General features: G+C 48.9%; 3 long non-coding RNA genes across 5 annotated transcripts in view; 1 reads left to right on the plus strand and 2 right to left on the minus strand.

The window, feature by feature from the left end:
- Window positions 1-5,496: 5,496 nt before the first annotated feature.
- On the minus strand, window positions 5,497-10,258 carry LOC102547357 (uncharacterized). Of its 2 annotated transcripts, none has more exons than XR_005497561.2 (3): window positions 6,699-10,258; window positions 6,381-6,531; window positions 5,497-5,796 (listed from the first exon to the last, which is right to left on the minus strand). It is a non-coding gene; the product is annotated as an uncharacterized LOC102547357 (long non-coding RNA). The 2 variants fall into 2 exon arrangements; XR_362054.5 differs by having other exon boundaries at window positions 6,381-6,570.
- LOC108349043 (uncharacterized) lies at window positions 10,219-14,303 on the plus strand. 2 transcript variants are annotated; one of them, XR_010061023.1, is made up of 2 exons: window positions 10,219-12,913; window positions 13,515-14,303. It is a non-coding gene; the product is annotated as an uncharacterized LOC108349043 (long non-coding RNA). The 2 variants fall into 2 exon arrangements; XR_005497562.2 differs by having other exon boundaries at window positions 10,219-12,812.
- LOC134483869 (uncharacterized) overlaps window positions 12,876-16,779 on the minus strand; it is a 14,155-nt gene continuing 10,251 nt past the window's right edge. The window contains exon 2 of the long non-coding RNA XR_010061024.1: window positions 12,876-16,779. This exon is cut by the window's right edge and continues 1,106 nt beyond it. This is a non-coding gene — a long non-coding RNA (uncharacterized LOC134483869).

The following is a 16,779-nucleotide window of genomic DNA, read 5'->3' on the forward strand; positions in this document are numbered from 1 at the left end:
CTGGAATTCCAGCACTCAGTATCAGAGGCAGGAGGATTGTTGAGAGTCCAAGGCCATCCTGGGCTACACACCAAAATCCAATTTTTAATTTTTTTTAACTTAACTTAGTGAGGTGGGGCACATGTGCTATCCTGTACCTATGGGAGCGGGGGTCAGAGGACAACTTTCAGGGGTCAGTTCTCTCTTTCTATCATGTGGGTCCCAGGGACCAAACTCAGGTGATTTGCTTAATGTGAAGCATCTTAGCCAGCTGTGCTATTTTCTGTGTGGGCCCCATGTAGTAAGTTCTAGACTAGCCTGGACTAGCATGAAACTCTGCTCAAAAAAAAAAAAAAAGGTAAGGTTTCTCTGGGTAGCCCTGACTCTCCTAAAACTGACTCTGTAGACCAGGTTAGCCTCAGACTCAGAGATCTGCCTGCCTTTGCTTCCCAAGTGCTGGGACTTAAATGCGTGCACCACCACTGCCAGGCTGGTAAAGGTTCTTAATTACTTCATTTGGGAGGTAGAGGCAACCAGTTCTCTGTGAGTTCAAAGCTAGCCTGTTCTATATACCTAGCCAAGTCTGTGTCAAAGACATAAAAATAAGAGAATAGGGGTGTGGAACTCCTGGTGTGTGATAGCATGCTGTTGATGTGCAGGGTCTGGACTCAGAGCCTTGTACATGCTAGGCAAACACACTACCAATTGAGCTACATCCTCATGGCTCACTTGAACTTTGGGAAAAGGTCTGACGGAGTTTACTTTTGTGTGTTCGTTTGCATATCATTTGCATGTTATTTGCATACTCATTTGCATGCGTATTTGCATACTCGTAGTCTGGGCTACCAGACTGGAGATGGCTCATATATATATATATATATATATATATATATACATATATATATATATATACACACACACACACACACACACACACACACACACACACACACATATATATATATACACACACACATAAAATAAGAATAAATCTGGCCTGGAACTCTCTCTGAGATCAGGCTGGCCTCGAACTCAGAAATGAAAAAAAAAAAAAAATCTTGATGAAAAAAAAAGAAAAAGAAAGAAAGAAAAGTGAGTGTCGCCTTTGAGAGACAAAGTGGCTGGAGGCTGCTCTGGGAAAGGGAGCAACTTGCACAGCTCTCTTCACCCCGAGGGACGTAACAATGTAAATAAATAAATACATTGCTCTTTCATCCATTCTGTTATAGAAAGGATCTTTCTACGTACCCCAGGCCAGGCTGGAACTCCGGAGATCCTCCTGCCTCGGTTTCTTAAGGATTGCCTATATAAAATGGAACTGAGCGCAAACTAAGAGCACCGTTTAAATGCAGGAAAGGTGGCGCACTCCTTTAGTCCCAGCGCCCAGGAGGCAGAGGCAGGACAGTCTGTGAGCTTGAGGCCAGCCTGGTCTACATAGGCCCTGTCCAAAAAAAACCCAAAAAAAACCCACCAATAAAGGTCATATGAAGGGTACAAAGGTCATATGAAGGGTAGAATCTTTCCCATAGAGATCTTGCCCCGGTCTCTCTCACAGGCCCCTTTCTCCCCACACCCTTCAATGCAGACAGTAGTCTGGGCTCTAAATGAGACTGGAGCTCAGAGCATCTCAGGCGGAGCCTCAGGGATGAACAGTAGCACATCTGGAGAGAAACTGCCCTGGCCCACTGTGAGGGGATCAAAGGGATTGCAGCAAGACTCGCCCCACCCCCACCCCCATGGACTTGGAACATCTAAGCCCTGCAGACAGGGTAGGGACCACTAGCTCTGACTACCACCCTTTCAGTCACGGAACCGAGATAGATCCTGGTCACAGATGAAGCAGAATGATACCGGAGAGGTCAGGGGACCGGTTGGGACCAGGCCGGGAAGCCGTGGTGTTATTTGAAATTTAGAAGCGGGCTTACGCTCCTCAGCCCCTGGACACTTCTCCTGTTTGAGATCCCCTACCAGGGCTCTGGGACACGCTGTCTCAGGCCTCCCCTGCAAACCAGAGCTGTACCAGACCTTAACGAAGCGAAGCCAGGCAGCGCTTGGCACAGCTTCTCTGCCTGTGGGAAAGCCGCGCTCAGCTCTCCGCGGCTCAGGTGTTGTCTGGACCACCTGCTTTGGCAACAGCTGATGTCCTCCAGCCCAGGTGCTCCACCGGCCCAGGTGGGACCTGACCTACAAACCTGGAAGTCAGGCTGCTGAACCCCAAACCTCCCCACCACACCCCTTGCCTCGAGGGACAAGGACACACACGTGGCTTTTCCTGGTGAGACAACTTTCTGTTTCAGGGGTGGGGAGGCTGGGGAGGCTGGGGAGGCTGGGGGGGAGGGATTAAAAACAAAACTCTGTTCTTGGACACTGCCCAGAAAAAATGAAGGTAGTGTGAGCTACAGAGGAAAACAGGCAGGTCTTTCCATTCAGGGCGGACTAACCTCGGCTGGAGCTGACCTAGGGTCACAGTGACCACCCCCCACCCCACGGGTCCCCACCCAAGCTTGAAACTGCAAGCATGCGTGTGCATTCTTTCCCCATGAGAAACTTCAACTCTTTAAAACTACTCCCACCCACGGGAGTGGTGATATATTAAGCTGTTATCAGCCATCTAAACTTTAATGCGAATTAGCTTGATCAGTACACCCAGAAGTATCCTAGGGTAGCCAGATTATTTAAAAGGGGGGGGGGGGTCTGGGGATTTAGCTCAGTGGTAGAGCGCTTACCTAGGAAGCCCAAGGCCCTGGGTTCGGTCCCCAGCTCCGAAAAAAAGAACCAAAAAAAAAAAAAATAATAAAATAAAAATAAAAATAAAAAAATAAAAAAGGGGGGAGGGGGAGAAGGGGGACTATGGACGGGAAACCGGGAAAGGAAATAACATTTGAAATATAAATTTAAAAATATCCAATAGGGGCTGGAGAGATGGCTCAGTGGTTAAGAGCACTGACTGCTCTTACAGAGGTCCTGAGTTCAATTCCCAGCAACCACATGGTGGCTCACAACCATCTGCAATGCGGTCCGATGCCCTCTTCTGGTGTATCTGAAGACAGCTACAGTATACTTATATATAATAAATAAATAAATCTTTAAAATAAAATAAATAAAAATAAAAATATCCAATAAAAACTTTTACTACAGAGAAAAAGAAAGAAAAGGAAGGAAGGAGAGAGAGAGCTCAAATAAGAGAGGAGAATGACAGATTTAAGGTCAGACAGACAAGTAGGGCTCACTAACTCAAGGGCGGGAAGAGATACCTGTGGCAGATTGTCAACAGGTGATAGGGAAGAGAAAACACGGTGGAGAGGGTGGCACGTGTAAACGTCCCCTTTGTCACTGGGAGCTCTAACGTGTTTTTCACCCCAGAGCAAACCCAGCAGCAACCACAGCCAACCCCACCCCACAGCATAAAATGTCTTTGAAGTCTCCTGTTTTTTTACCTTCAAGTTCATTCAAATGCTACACTCTACACCACAATACACTAGGAGCAGAGCTGGCTTGTTTTTACATCATCAAAACAACAGTGAGATTGATTCCGTGTGGGTTCCCTTCCCAAAGGTGTTTTTTTTAATCTCTAATTCCAACACTGTAGAGGCTAAGGTTGGACAGGAGTCCAGGATCCAGTTCAAGGTCATCTGGGACTACCTGGGACCCTGCCTCCGAGAGAGAGAGAGAGAGAGAGAGAGAGAGAGAGAGAGAGAGAGAGAGATCTAGGGAAATGAGTCTGGTTAAGACAACTGTTTAATAAGCCAGAGTCAGGGGGCTGGGGATTTAGCTCAGTGGTAGAGCGCTTACCTAGGAAGCGCAAGGCCCTGGGTTCGGTCCCCAGCTCTGAAAAAAAGAACCAAAAAAAAAAAAAAAAAAAGCCAGAGTCAGGTTAGCCAGAAACGGTATGAATGCCAGGGGTGTGGTAGCCTGTCAGATTCCCGACTGTGACTGGAAATTAAGAATTCTCAGAGCGGGCTGGCCAGCCAGATTAGCTACATCTGCAAGCTCTGGGTTCCAGGGGGAGACCCTACCTCTGTGAAGGAAGTGGGAGACTGATTGAAGATGATGCTGGGCCTCCACTTTTGGCTCCCTCACATATTTGCTTGGACGCGTACCTGCACACCTGAGCGGTCCCACACCACGCAGTAGATGCACACACACCACACGGACACATTAAGCAAAAGTAGTAAACTGAGAGAGGCTGTTTGCCGTTTTCAGATAGCCTCATGTCAAAGTTGCTCTCCCCCAACAGTCAGACTGTTATAGTGTCACCAGGACGTGCATGCCTTTAATCCTAGCACAGGGGAGGCCGAGGTAGGAGGATCTCTGTGAGTTCAAGGCCAGCCTGGTCCACATAACTAATTCTAGGAGAATCCAAGCTGCATAGTAAGACCCTGTCTAAAAGAAAAGGGAAGGGGATGGGGGGTGGCAGTCAACAGGATAGCTCAGTGGGTTGAAGGAGTGGCCCACTCTTTCTCCTTCCTCCATTTTTTTTGTATGCTAATTCTTCTCAGACCATCCAATGGGATATGATCGCAGGTCTGATGTGAATTCAATAATTCAATTCCCAGGGACTAGAGAGATGGCTCAGTGGTTAGGAGCACTGACTGCTCTTCCAGAGGTCCTGAGTTCAAATCCCAGCAACCACATGGTGGCTCACAACCATCTGTCATGGGATCTGATGCCCTCTTCTGGTGTGTCATACATACAATAAATAAATCTTAAAAAAAAATTCAATTCCCAGGAGCCTCATGAAAAACTGAATTTAGTAAGTAGTCCTCTTAACCATCCCCAGCCTGTCCCCATACATCTAGACACTAGACAAATAAGATAGATTATAGATATCTAAATAGACAGACAGACAGACAGATAGATAGATAGATAGATAGATAGATAGATAGATAGATAGATAGATAGATAGGGGTTGAAGGGATGGACCATCGATGAAGAACAATGGCTGTTCTGATGTTGCAGTGCCTGTGTCTTCTCCCCATTCATTGGCTGGAGTCAGACCTTCGGACTTATCCCATTGGATAGTCTGAAAAGAATTAGCATACAAAAAAAAATAGAGGAAGGAGAAAGAGTGGGTCACTACTCCAATTTACCAAATTCATGAAGCAGGAAGTCTTTGTGTAAACAAAGGTTTTACTGGCTGGGAGGATTAAAACACTAACAAAGTTTTTTTTTTCCGAGACAGGATTTTTCTGTGTAGCCCTGGCTGTCCTCGAACTCAAAGAGCTGCCAGCCTCTGCCTCCGAATGCTGGGACTAAAGTCGCGCGCACCAGAATACCCGGTTTAAAGCTTTTCTCTTGATCAAGAGGGTGCACGCTGAAGCTGGAACACAGATACAGGAAGTGCATTTGGTGTTTGGTGTATCTCGGGTGGTGACGTCATCGTTCCCCCATTGGTTACAGCCCGACTTCATAGTTTTATCTGATTGGCTAGTCTGAGAAAAAAATTGGTGCACGGGAAAACATAGAGGTACCGACAGGAGTAACCTCGCCAGGATATCAAACTCCTAGAATACAGCATGGGCCTTTGAAAGGCTTTATTGGATGAGGGGATTTAAACATTTGCATATAAGTTTTAGGATGTGGGCAAGATTAATAATTTTAATTCCATATCCCAAACAGGTTTTATAGTATTTGATAGAAAAAAATTCATATTTGATATTGCTTACACAGAGGACCAGTTCAATCTCCTCCACCTACAGGTGACGCACAACTGTCATTCCAGTCCCGCGGGATCTGACGCCCTCTTCTGGTCTCTGACGTCACTGCACACACGTGGTGCATATAAACACTCACGCAGGGGAGAACCGCCTATGCACGCTGCAGCAAAATAAAAAGCAAGAATAAGTCAGATTTAAGTTGTTAAAATGAAACGTGGGACCTGGTGGCACCGAGTTATAAATCCCAGCACTCCGGAGGGAGGGAAGAGGGAAAAAAAAAAAAGTGTGAGCTGTCTGGGGCCTGGGGCATCCTTCACCAGAGACATCAGCAGGCTGTCCACATGTGAAGGCTACACACGTCTTACTCAATCGTGTCTAGCCTGGAAATCTGGCCAACACCCCTGGAAAATGATGTCCAGACATACAGGTATCTTCCTTCTGTTGGCCCCAGGGCTGCCCTGAACATCAAATCTTTGAAGCTGTGTCAACCATTCACAAAGACCAGACACCCTGCCTGCCTCTCACCTGAGGCCTGCTGATCTCTTCATGATCCTTCTCAAAGAAGCTCAGATCATAACGGGAAAGATCACCACCCATGCTGTCTGCAGGCTTGATTTGCGCCTGGCCAGTTACCCACAGCAACCCAATCCTTTCACCTGCACAATGGCCTCTTGGGAAAATGAGGTCTCACGACCATCACCCTGTGTGATAGATGAGGGAGGGCATGAGTCCATTAACACTAACCTAACTCAAGGTCACATTGTTGAGCTGGCAAGTGACAAGAGACAGGGTTGGTACCAAGGTCTGAGCCGTGCGTCTGGGTCAAGCTGGCTGGTTTAGGGTTGGCGTGTTAGCTCTCATCGACTAAGCAATTTCTTCTATTAACCGGATCCAGCTGCAGGTTGCACGGCCGTGTTCAGACGATACTCCCTGCCTGCGGGGAAGCAGGGAGGGAGGGGCAAGCAGAGAGGAAATGAAAGAGATCCTAAGAGGGCCATGCCTTGCCCTCAGCGACATGCCCATAACACTTCGAAGGTTTTCGAACCCCTCCCATGATCTTACCAAATCTTTTCCACAACCCTGCCAAGGAGCATTCATGATCCTCAGGTCCGGGATGAGGAAACTGCAGGCTGCAAGTCACAAGGGGCTGCCCCCAAGATCAGCTGGCTGCTGGGGAAGAGTTGCAACTTGACTCCAGGTCCCATGACAGCCCTGGGCCAAAGGGAAATGACACACAGTCTTGACAGCCCCTGACGGTGGCTTCCAACCTGCGCCTAGGACTCCTTTTTCTCTCCTTGGAGATTGGCGTTGTCTTGCAAACGAAAGCCCTTATTTTAGGATTCGGTCTGCAGGGAACATTCTAGTGAGAAAAACCCAGGGCTTCAGCATGGTTGAAGCAGTAGGCCAGGTGTTTGCTCAGACGGTCCGAAGCCAGTATTTGGAGCACAGAGAGATCCAGTCACTTCGTGCATTCATTCGTCCCCGCAGGCAACTGCTGGCCGGGTCCATACTGCAGAGCCATTCAGAAAAGGAGACATCACCAAAGCCATCTGCCCAACCACGGCATGGGTGAAAAGGAACATTTAAGTTCAATGGGATGAAGGATGGAGAGGAACAGAGAGACAAGGGCAGAGAACGGGTCTGGGGGAGGCCTAGTGGGTAGACATTTCTACTGGAGGGAGACGGAAAATGGGCTGGAGGTCCTTAGGGGTCTTTTGAACGGTTGGGCTGGTGTCCAGAAGAAATCTTGGAAGCCATAGCTCGTATCTGTAATCCTAACTCTAAGAAGACTAAGGTGGGACGTTCACGGAGATTTTTAGGCCAGCCTGGGCTACATGAGTAGTTTCAGGCCACAGAGGGGCTACAGGGTGAGGGCCTAGTCCAACAAACTTTTTGGGGGCGTGGCGGGGCGTGGCGGGGGCGTGCATAATCTTCATCAATGCTTTTGGGCAGAGTTTCATAACTCAGACTCTTCTTTCGTTTTTGAGACAGGGTTCCACTGTGTCGCCTAGATTGTCCTGGAACTCGCACCGTAGACCAGGCTGGCCTCAAACTCAGAAATCTGCCTGGCTCTGCCTCCCGAGTGCTGGGACTGAAAGTGCGCACCACCACCGAGCTACAGATTTTGTTGAGCCACCCAACGTGGCTACTGGGAATTGAACTCTGGTCCTCTGCAACAGCCGTATGCGCTCTTAAAACCAGAGCCCTCCATCTCTCCAGCCCTGTCTTTATTTTATTTATTTATTTATTTATTTATTTATTTATTTATTATTTTTATTCATTTATTTATTAAAAAACAAACAAACAAACCCAGGTCTCATGTAGCTCAGGCTAGCCTCCCCCAACTTGTATGTCCCAGGCTAGCCTTGAACTCCTCATCTCCTGCCTCCGTCTCCCAAGTACTGGAATTACAGGTTAGCCCCACCACACCTGGCTTATTATTCAGCCGTTTGGGTTTCTGAAAAGTAGCGGAGAGCCAAGCCATACGGTATTTCCCAGCAGCCCCAGAGGGTATGGTCCAGCACACTGTAATCAAACCTTGATGTTTAGAAGTCTTTGGACTTTCTCATGAGGGAATAAACACGGCTGGTACCAGGTCCTTTGTGCTAAATATATTTTGTCTTCAGTCCTTCTAGGCATTTGGAGTCATAGATAAGAAGTCGTAGGCCTAAATAGATCGCAATGCTGGGAGGCTCGCTGCTCCGCCCTCCTCCCTCCTTTTTTCTCAGTGGAGAAAACAAAGTCCAGAGATACCAAGTGACCTGTCCTAGGCCACGGAGCTGCTCAAAGACAGGGTCCCTTCTGGTGATCCCAGATTTCCTATGTAGCAGAGGATGGCCTTGAACTCGGGATCCTCTTGCTTCTAAATCCCTACTGCTGATAACACAGAAATGTTCCAGCACACCCTGCCCTGTCCACTGGGTTCTTCTCCACCTAGGGAGAAAAGTCCATTCTGTACTACTTGGGTTTAGCCAACTGCGTTTTCGATGCTGGAATGACCCACCACGGTACAAACAGATGTCTACAAGGGCTGGAGTTCTCAGCGATTATTTTTTTTTTCCTTTTTCTTTTTTTCAGAGCTGGGGACCGAACCCAGGGCCTTGCGTTTGCTAGGCAAGTGCTCTACCACTGAGCTAAATCCCCAACCCCTCAGCAGTTGTTTTTTAAAATATGCTCAACACAGGTATGATGGTTCACGCACGCCTGGACTCCTAGCACTTGGGAAGCTGAAGCAGGAGGACCTCCATGAGTATGAGGCTAGCCTGGGATATCGAGTTAGCCTAGGATAACTGAGTCAAAACTCTCCCTGAACCAAACAACAAAGAGGCCCAGAGAGTAAATGATGGAGGCCAGAGGACCGGAAGTTCGGGACTGGGAAGTAGATAGTGATTTTGTAGCGAGCTTAGGCTCCCAAGACCCTGTCTCAAAATAAGTTTAAAAAAGAGTTTTTGGGGGTTGGGGATTTAGCTTAGTGGTAGAGCGCTTGCCTAGCAAGCGCAAGGCCCTGGGTTCAGTCCCCAGCTCCGAAAAAAAGAAAAAAAAAAAAAAAGAGTTTTTCCTTGAAACAGCGTTTGCCGCCCCAATCAAGCGTTCTCCTTGGGCTTGTGGCTAGCAGAGGTCCGGTGTCACTACCCACATATCCACGCGTCAAGACTAATACATTATAAAGGGACAGAGGAATGTGGCCTTACCCGGTTCTGGCCATAGCAATTCACGTGGTGCCAGGCATACACCACAGTCCAGCTTAGGGACAAAGGGCTCTCCTTGGGAAAGTATAACACTTCATTGTGGCGAAAGTCATTCATGTGAAAGTAAAGAACAGGATTTTTTTTTATTTTGCCTGAGAAACACTTCTATGGTTAAGAGCCCTTATGGTCCCTGCAGAGGACGGGAATTCAGAACCCAGCAGCCACATCCGCATTCATAGCCACCTGCCAGCTCCTGCTCCAGGAAGTCTGACGCCCTCTGTGGGCGCTTGAACTCACACGCGCATACTGACACCCAGACACACACATAAGCACAAAGTTAAAAACAAAAACCTTTAAAGCATTTGCTTCTCATCCATAAACAAAAGCCAGTCTCCCCGGAAGGCCGTGAGAAGTCCAGCCTGCAGAGGTTACAAACTCTGAGATCCTCCACTCCGCCGGGCAATAGAAGATAAGAACATGACCTATGACAAATCGCCATAGAACAAGACTCTGACACATGCCAGCCGAGGGACAGTCAGTGCCACGGAGGCCAGAGCTGAGGGAGGGCAGAACAATAGATGAGTCACAGTACATGTGTCATGCTTGCTCAAGGTATAATGGGATTGTTGGGTAACAGAACAATGTCACAAGGCATGATGAGCCGAGGGCATGCCTTGGAGGGTGATGGCCAGCATCGGATTCTGAAGACAAGTCGGATGGGGGTTGTTAGAGCTTACTGCTGCTGGAGTACAGCTGAGTAAGGGTTTGCAGTGTTTAGAGCTGGCTTGCACGTCCCTGGATGACCTCACTCAAGCAACCCTGCACCTGACCCTCAGAGGTCATCTTTTTATTATTATTATTATTATTTTTAATTTATTTTTATTTTTATTTTTGAGACAGTGTCTTGTATGGTCCAGACTGGACTGGGCTCTCCCTATGTAGCGAAAGCTGTCCTTGAACTGCCAATCTTCCTGTCTCAGTGAGAAGGAAAAAGAACCGAGGCAGCTGAAGAAATGGTCCAGTTGGTAAAGCGCCCACTCTACAAGCGCGAGGCCCTGCGTTCAGATCCTCGGCACTGAGAAAAAAAAGGAAGGAAAAGAAACACACATGTTCTGGGGCTGGAGAAATGCTTCAATAGTAGGGTCCCTTGTGTGGGATCCAAATCCAGTTCCATCACCTACAACTGCTTGTAACTGCGGCTCTGGGGAACCTGATGCCCTCTTCTCTGCCCTCTTCTCGCCTTTGAGGGCAACTGCATGCGTGTGCAGAGACACACGCAAACATTTAAAACTTTTTTTAAAATTTTTATTTATCTAATGTATATTACAGATGGTTGTGAGCCACCATGTGGTTGCTGGGATTTGAACTCAGAACCTCTGGAAGAGCAATCAGTACTCTTAACCACTGAGCCATCTCTCCAGATCCCAGCACTCGGGAGACAGACGCTGGCTTACCTCTGAGTTCAAGGCTAGACTGGTCTACATGACTTACCTGTAACCTGCCTTAGCTCTCTTGCCCCAGCTGGGATGCAACTGGATTGACAGCCCAGGGACTTGACAGCCTTCGTGCTGTTTTGGAGGCCCACGCTCCCAAAGTTCTTTCCTCGGGGTACCTTTCTGTTCCGTTGCCCTTTTCCTTTTTTTTTTTTTTTTTTTTTGGTTCTTTTTTTCCGGAGCTGGGGACCGAACCCAGGGCCTTGCGCTTCCTAGGTAAGCGCTCTACCACTGAGCTAAATCCCCAACCCCCCCCCCCCCCCGTTGCCCTTTTCCAGATCAAAAACTTCAGTGCGTGCCTCTACGGGTGGACCCTAGGTCTCATGCCTATGGTTTAGCTGCAAGGGTTTCTGGGAAAGTAAATAATCTGTCCTTTACTTTGGGGAAGTGGGATTTACGACGTCAGAAAACCCCACACACAAGAAAGTTGATCAAAGGGTTCTGGTTGCTCATAAGAGGCAACAAATGTCACCTAAACTGTGGCTTGGCTTACTCCTCCTCGAACACGGAATGGCCTAATTATCGCAACAGAGTCTCATATAGGCCAGGCTGACCTCAAACCCACTTTGTAGCTAAGGATGACCTTGAACTCTTCATCCTCCTACGTCCTGCTGGAATCAGAGCCCTGAGCCGCCACACCTGCCCTTCCTTCCGTGGCGCTGTGGGAAGGAGTTGAGGGTGTATGGTGGGGCTGGAGAGACGGATTAGCAGTTAAGAGCGCTTTCTGCTACCGCAAGGCATCAGAGTTTAGCTCCTAGCACCCACATGAGGTGCCTTATAAACTCTACCTTTAACACCAGCTTTAGGGGATCTGATGCCCACACAGAGGAACCAAAAAAATGTTAATGTAAGCCAGCTATGGTGGAGGTGCACACCTCTAGGCAGAGGCAAGTGGATCTCTGTGGGTTTGAGATCAGCCTGGGCTACAGAGCAAGTTCCAGGCCAGTCAAGGCCGTGTAGAAGTACCCTGCATCAAACCAAGCCAAACAAAAACAAAACCTAAAAAACCCTAGCGACTAAAGAGGTGGGACAGTTGGAAAGCAAGCTCCCTGCTCCTGTGGAGGACCCCAGTTCAATTCCCAGCCTCTCACAACTGTCGGTTACTCCAGCGCTCCTGGGAATCTCTGACACACCTGAGACAGGCCTGCACTCACATGTATACATCCATACACACACCCTGGCCCAGACACTCACACGTAAACATAAATTATAAGGTAGACGGACAAGGTTTTGAAAGAATGAAGTAAATAAGCATCGACTGGTGACCACAGGCCACCTGTCTTCCCAGCCCCTCAAACCCGGGTCAGATCTCGGTGTCATGCACATTTTCCATCACAGCCCAATTCCATTCTGTTGATTATCTGATGAATGTCTGCCTTCCCTGGCCTACGGGGAGCTCACACTGCTGTCCTAGACCTAGGAAGACCGACAAGGCTCAGCCACACCAGGTCAGGGCCCGGCTGCAGGGCAGAAAGGGGCTGAGACCCATCACAAAGACAGTCTGCAGCCTCCTGCCTCCCAGTCCCCAGAGAGGAGCAGCTGATGGGTTTCTGGAGCTCTCCAATCCAATTATTGCCCCCTCCTCTCTGGTGGAGGCCGAGCTGCCACGCCCTTCCCCGAGGTGGAGACTGGTGGGAAGGGAGAGGGCGATGCTGAATTCTGCACATCGTGACCCAGCACCTCCTGGCAGCAGGCTGGCTCACCGTTACCCCGAGGCTGCTATGACAGCGCCCGTTTCCAGGCGACTGTTCTCGGGGAATGGTCTGTTTTGGCAACCAGAGGGCCCCTGGGTAAAGGGGCCTCCGTAGGCCGTACCATTTGCATAGCAACCTCCTCCCTCCCACGAGCAACTCTGCGACATGCGACAGCCGGGGCGCCCGCCCCTGTCCTCGGCCTGGCCCGCCCCGCGGCTCAGCTCCCGCAGCCCTGTCACAGCCTGCGTCCTCTGGGAGCAGCGGCTACCCGCCCAGCCAGTGTATTTCCGGAGAGGCTTGGTACCCTGGAGACCAGGGGAAGTGATGCTGGGGGGCGGGGGGGGGCACAAAACACAAATGGGGGAGGGGCGATGAACTATAATCTTTCAAACCAGAGTCTGGTAGGCATCCCAAAGCGTTGTGGATAAGGGAGGGTGGATCACAAATGTTTATTTAGGTAATCCGGGAGCGTGGCCCTGGTTGGTACTCAGAAAATGCCTTTTGGGCCAGGTCATTGGTACGAATTTGGAAAGGGTGGTTTGGGGGGGGGGGACAAAACACTGATTTTTTATTATTATTATTTTTGAGACAGTTTGTTATGTAGCCCTTGCTGGCTGCTCTGTAGACCAGGCTGGCCTCGAACTCAGAGAAATCCACCTACTTCTACCTCCTAAGTGCTGGAATTGGAACTGGCCCAATACTGACTTGTTCGCTTGTCTTTTACTGTTAGAATTTACTAATTTTTTTTTTCTTGAAGAGCTTTTTTTTTTAAAAACTCTAAGTGGTATATATTAACCATGGATAATCGTAGATTTCATCATGACATTTTTGTACATGCATAGAATATATTCTGGTATTGGTCATAGCCCCATTTATATATATACTTATATATAATATATAGATATTAAATATATATAGAAATATATATTTAAATGTATATATCCTACCTAGAAATACCTGCTGGTGATGTTTTGGAGAAAAAAAATTGTCAAATGCTTGCAGGGGAGCTGGCCTATCTAATTTGAAGAAACTGAAAGAGAATCCTTGGAACCCTCGCTCCTTCGGGTGCACACCCACCCCATTCCAGCAGACGCACACACGCCCCGCCCGAACAAGTCCACGATGCCAGGCTGGACCTTCAGAGCACAGGAACCGCCCAAGGACACTTGCCTTGACTGGAACCCAAGCGGAGGCTGGGCAGAGGCAGGTCACCCCAGCTGAGTGATCACATTACCCTGGCAGCTGTCCAAGGGGCAGTTCCCAGCTGCACCTGTTTGTAGGACGACCGCTTTTATCAGTATTGACACAGCAGCGGGTCTGGGAACAGCATTGCAATAAATAAATGGAGGGGGGTGCAGGCGGGACAGGGGCAGAGCCACTGAGGCCAGCAGAAAGGGATGAGGTCTTTTGCTGATTGTCAGCACTTTCAGTTCAAATACCACCACCACCCCCTCTCCCTCCCTGGAACCTCTAAAGATCCTGCAGGCTGACTTGTGCCTAAGAGCCCTGGGTCTTAAAGAGATAGAATTGCAGAATCACCTTAGGCTCTCTTCACGTCTAGCTCAACGATTAAGAGCAGCGGCTGCTTCTGCAGACAACTTAGGCTCTGTCTGCAGCACCTGTAGGGGCGGCTTGCAACCACCTACGTGTGACTCCAGTTCCAGGGGATCTAATGTCTTCTTCTGATCTCAGAATGAAACAGGAACCCACATGGCACACGGATATCCATGCGGGGGGGGGGGGGGAACACTGATAAATATAAGATAAAAATAAACCTTAAAACAACAAGAAGCTTCCTCACACCCAGCATCTGCAGTCAACCGATCTCAAGGTTACTCAGAGTCCTTAGCTAATATTTAGTTTGTCTAGGACCTGGGCGGGAAGGGGATTCCTTCCGACTTCAGCATGGGAGAAAGCAGTACAATTAGAAAGCACTTTTTTTTTTTTTTTTTTTTTTTGAGCTAATCGAACCTAGAATGCAGAAACCGGCTGAGCGATTCGAGGTGTGTTCACCAATCGGACAGAAGCTCGACTAGAAGCTTCAGGGAAAAAATGCAAAACCAAGCAAATCCAGACTGATGAGCAGACTCAGTTTGTAGAGCGTGCTTAGCGTCCGAGAAGCTCTTGGTTGCATCCCCCAACGCCACAGAAGTCAGGACGGTCTCGTGCGCTTGCGATCCTAGCACTAACAGAGTTAAAAGCAAGAAGATCTACAAGTTCAAGGTCATCTCTCCTTACGTAGTGAGTTCAAGATCAGACTGAGCTGTCAGATACCTACCCAGTCAAACAAAACGACAAGTCTGGCCGTAAATTGAGTCTATTCTAGAAATGGGAAAGAGGTGGGGGCTAACAGTGTCCAGAAAGGACAGCCGAAGTTACCCGTATGGTAACCACAACCCTGTTCTGGTCTCCTGGGCTTCCTCACCTCTGCTCTAGAATGGCCAGGTACAAAAAGGCATAAACAGAGCAGCCCATCTGAGGCCTCCTACCCACGCCCAGAGAGAAATTGCCTCTGTTAGAACTGCCAGAGTTGAGTCACTCAAATGCCACAGACAGGATGGCAGGTCTCCAAGGGGCACTCGGGTGCCAGTTGCCAGGCTACTGGGTTCTAAGCCCAGCCCTTACTCACACCCACCAGTTCCGAGGCTGTGGGAGGCTATTTTGCTGGTACAGTCCCGGCGTTCCCAGTCTGAGGTGGAGAAATCACACCCACCCAGTGTGTGGTGCTTCATCATTTCAGCACTTAGGCATCATTATCCTTAGTGACATTGGGGACCCCATCACGGCCGTCTCTATGTCCTCACATAAAGTTGGTACTCGGAGATGACCTCATGGACCGATGAATGAATGAATGAATGGCCCTCAAGACGTTAAAATCTGGCGTGGGGGTGTAGACCAGTCCTTAGAGTGCCTGCCAAGTGTTCAGGAAGACCTGGGTTCGATTCCCAGCTGCACATAAGATCCACCAAGGGCACCAGAGCCTGGCTGGCTGTGCAACTCATAAGTGGGAGAGAGCAGAGGGTTAAAAACCATTCTGCCTTTCCCCAGCCCCCAGAGGTAGGCACACTCTTTGATTCCCCAGTTTTATCCATCCAGAATACTTTCAGGAGGGAAAAACAGGAAGCATTCCTTGATAGCTCATGCTTGTGTGTGTGTGTGTGTGTGTGTGTGTGTGTGTGTGCACATGTGCATGCATGCTCCATGCTCCCTCCCCACCCCCCTGCTCCCTATGGGAAGTGGGGTTGGGAGGTGGGAGAAGGAGGTCCTCTAGGCCACATTTTGCTGGGAAACCAGCCTCCTTCCTTTCAAATGCCATGGCTTCCAAAGGGACAGATAAATATCTTCTTCCTTGATGCAGGGAGAAAGATGTGGCCACAGGCAGTACCACAGACAAGCTCCTTCCTTGTGCCGGTCACCAGTGCGACATTGTAGGTGGATGCAGAAGAAGCCCTTCTTTGCATTCATTCATTCATTTTCATTCATTCATTCGTCTGTCCGCCCATCATCCGTCTGTCTGTCCATCCATCTGTCCATCCGTCTGTCCGTCCATTCAGTTTCCCTGAAACTGGTGTCACAGGTGTCCTGGGCTTCCTGCACTCTAGGAAAAGCGCTCTTACCAACCGAGCGAGCTGCAGCTCTGACCCCCACCAATCAGGGTTCTGTACTGTTTTTCTTTCGGTTGCTGCTGTTCGTTACTGTGCAGAGCAGGCTGGCCTTGAACTCACGGGGGCTCTGCCTCTGCCGTGCTGGAATGTGAGGACTAAAGGCACGCGTGTGCCGCTGTCCTGACTGTAACAAAGTTTTAGTGCAGTTTCCAAGCTGGATGGTGCTGACACATGCTTTTAATCCCAGCACTCCGGAGGCAGAGGCAGGCAGGCGCGCGAGTTCCAGAGGCCAGCCTGGTCTACAAAGTAAGTTTCAGGACATCCAGGGCTATCCAGAGAAACTCTGTCTTATAAAATAAAATAAAATAAAATAAAACTTCCTGTAAAAACCAGGTATCAGGGGTTGGGGATTTAGCTCAGTGGTAGAGCACTTGCCTAGCAAGCGCAAGGCCCTGGGTTCGGTCCCCAGCTCCGAAAAAAAATAAGAAAAAAGAAAAAAAAAAAACAAAAACAAACAGGTATGGTAGTGTGGGTCTACAAACCCTGTATCATGGAGGCTGAGGCTTTAAGATCTTTACCAACCAGAGTTAAGGAGAGACCCTGCCTTCAGAGGCGGGAAGAAAAATGTCCTCATGGGTCGCCATTGTCCTCAAACCAATTCC

Source organism: Rattus norvegicus, chromosome 20 (genome assembly GCF_036323735.1).
Source record: "Rattus norvegicus strain BN/NHsdMcwi chromosome 20, GRCr8, whole genome shotgun sequence".
NCBI lineage: Eukaryota > Metazoa > Chordata > Mammalia > Rodentia > Muridae > Rattus > Rattus norvegicus.